Source organism: Alligator sinensis, unplaced genomic scaffold (assembly GCF_000455745.1).
Source record: "Alligator sinensis unplaced genomic scaffold, ASM45574v1 scaffold118_1, whole genome shotgun sequence".
NCBI lineage: Eukaryota > Metazoa > Chordata > Crocodylia > Alligatoridae > Alligator > Alligator sinensis.
This window is the reverse complement of record NW_005841850.1, coordinates 2653737-2656796: the sequence shown is the minus strand read 5'-3', so window position 1 is coordinate 2656796 and position 3060 is coordinate 2653737. Positions and strand designations below refer to the sequence as shown.

General features: G+C 48.3%; 1 protein-coding gene across 1 annotated transcript in view; it reads left to right on the top strand.

Annotated features, from left to right (window-relative positions):
• Positions 1-3060, top strand: part of SYNRG (synergin gamma) — a 123443-nt gene that overhangs the window by 109967 nt on the left and 10416 nt on the right. The window contains exon 21 of the transcript XR_003095289.1: positions 692-877. The gene's annotated coding sequence lies outside the window, so the exon portion shown is untranslated. The remainder of the gene's footprint in view (positions 1-691; positions 878-3060) is intronic.

Below are 3060 nucleotides of genomic sequence, written 5' to 3'. Positions count from 1 at the left end.
GAAGGCTAGCCGGGGCGGTGTCCGCATGCGCACCTGCAGGGGTTGGCCGGCGTGCGCACGCGTGGCGCAGCATCCACGTGGGGAAGGGAGAGTCCGTAGTGCAGCGTGCGCATGCGTGTTGCGCAACGCACGTGGCTACTGGGCTCCTCTCCTGGGTGGGGAATGGGGTTGTTGAATGTGGAGGCTGGGCCAAAGTGTGAAAGGGAGGAGAGGGCGGGAGCCGCTTGAATGTGGGGTATAAAATGGAAACCTTTTAACTTGCTAAGATTTTTTTTCCAACTGTTTGAGTTGGTCTAATAAAAGAGACCAGATTCACTCAAAGAACTGTGCCTGCCCCTGTCCTTAGACCAACAGGGCTGCAACCTGCACCCCTGTAAAATGGAAACAACATTTTGTTTCAATGAAAAAATGCAAATACATTTAAAAGATCCTTTTCAAAACACCCCTTCCCACCCAAACAGCCTCACCTACCATGCAGGACTGTGTCCTGGTGCAGCTGGAAAGATGAGGAGTTGTTCCCAGCTGTAACAACAATCATGGACAATTTGGTAGCAAAATAATCGCCAGTCCCTACAAATATCCCAGGAAAAAAAGTTTGGGTGGTTTTTTTTGTGATTTTTTTAGTTGGTCTAATAAAAGCTATCGTCTCTGGACCAAGTGCCCTAGAGTTTTGCATTTCTTTTTGTCTCAGACCAACAGACCTACCAAATACACCCCTGCAAATATCCCAGACACAGGTGCACGTTCGGGACGCGCTCTGCTAGGACCACGTGAGAAGCAGTCTGCGGAGGAGCTGTGGAAGATTGCTGGGAGCGTGTCTTGGTGCAGGTGAAGGGGTGCGGCACAGGGCGAGACACCGCTTTGTGAAGAAGAGAAGGTAAGGAGGGATGTGAGGAATGAGATGAGATGCAGGGTGATGTGAAAGTGGAAGGTTTCAGCCCAAATCAGAAAGGATCTAGTTCCCACTCACTGGTCTGCATGCACCTGTTCAGGGCCGCAGCCCCAACCCGAATTGAAGGGGCCATCCAAATCACCTATTGCACCAAAGGGCGGATTTGATCCAAAACCTTGGAGTCTTCCTCTGTAAGCGTTTAGTGCGCTTATTTTCCTGGGTATATGGTTTAGTTTGTGTAATACCAATTCACTTGCAGCTCATCTCTATTTTCGGGTGCGTTCACTGGCGTGACATCACTGATCTCAACGTAGCTATACCAAGGAGGAGTTAATTCTCCCTTCTTCGCTAGGAGCCCCTAAGTAAGCTTCCAGAAGTTTCCTTATTGGTGAGATCAGCTGTTCGGCCTCCTGAATCCGGGTTCACTTTTTGTTTTAGTATCTCTGCTCCTTCCCTGTCCATATTTCCCCGTCCAGTGCCCTTACCCTGTTCCTTCCTGCTGTGTTGCACTCTAGTCCTCTTTGCATTTGCTTATCTGCTGCTAGGAGAATGAGGGCAGATACCTGAACAGAGGGAATCTTGCTTTGCATAAAACTGTTGGTCAGGGAAGGCTCAGCTACAAGTTTTCGTTGAGGTCTGTTTCTCTTCTGTGTGCCAGACCAATTGAACCAGAACACGTTATGTTCGGTATCAAAGTCCTGCTCCAGAGATTAAGGTGGATTTTTTTTTTATAGGCGTGCATCTATGATGCTGTTGTACATCATTGCTTTCCCATACACACATTGTAGAAAAATCCACCCCTGTGGAACACCTGGTCTGGTCATGACCTAATAACCCACAACTTGGATATTATAACCCAGTATTCATTAATTGCCTTGTTCCAACCCCCTCCCCCCAAGCAACCATAATCTCCCCCCAAAACAGTTGTTGCTGTTTGTTCGACTGTAATGTGTTTTTGCTGCTTCTGTTGTGATGTTAATTTTGTTTGAAATGTTGTTTGTATACCCCGAGAGGCTGTGCAATGCTGATTTAGGTGGACAGAGTGTAGATCCCTTGGAGGAAATGTCCCGTTGTTTGCTGTGAGACCAGAAGGCTACTTATTATATTCATGTATGCAAATTTGCATGAGAACTTGAGAGCTGATCTCCAGAACAGGCGGACGTCGCCTTTGGCCGTTCATTTGTGAAACTTGAAACTCTTGGTAGAGATATGTAACCTGCCAGTGATCAGAGATTCAGTTTGGAGCCTTTGCACAGATGGAGGCTGGCCCAAGCTCAGACACTGAGATGTGGTTCAGCACCTCCACAGCATTAAATAGAGGCTGGGGGAGGCTTAGGTCCTGTGTCCCTGTTCAGGCTCATTCCTGATCCTGAACAATTTGGGGCTTTAACATTGGGCTAGAAATCTTGGGAGTAGCGTTTAATTTTGCTTCACCAGAACTAGATAGAATCATAGAAAATTGGGATTGGAAGGGGCCTCAGGAGGTCACATCTAATCCAACCCCCTGCTCAAAGCAGGACCATTCTTCACTAGATCATCCCAGCCAGGGCTTTGTCTAGCCAGGTCTTAAAAACCTCCAAGGATGGAGAGTCTGCAGCTTTGCTGGGTAACCTGTTCCAGTGTTTTACTACTCTCCTAGTGAGAAAATACTTCCTAATATCTAACCTCAACTTCCCTTGCTGCAACTTGAGACCGTTGCTCCTTGTTCTGTCATCTGCCACCACTGAGAACAGTCCAGCTCCATCCTCTTTTGAACCCTCCTTCAGGTAGCTGAAGGCTGCTATTAAATCCCCTCTCAGTCGTCTCTTCTGCAGACTAAATAAGCCCAGATCCCTCAGCCTCTGCTCATAAGTCATATCGCCTAGCACCCGAACCGTTCTTGTTTCCATCCACAGGATTCTCCAATTTGTCCACATCCTTTCTGTAGTGGGGGGCCCAAAACTGGACACAGTACTCCAGATGTGGTCTCACCGGTGCTGAAGAGAGGGGAATAATCACTTCCCTTGACCTGCTGGCAACACTCCTACCAGTGCAGCCCAGTATGCCATTAGTTTTGGCAACAAGGGCACACTGTTGGCTTATATTCAGCTTGTTGCCCACTGTAACCCTCAGGTCCTTTTCTGCAGAGCTGCTGCCCAGCCAGTCAGCCCCAGCCTGCACCAGTGCAT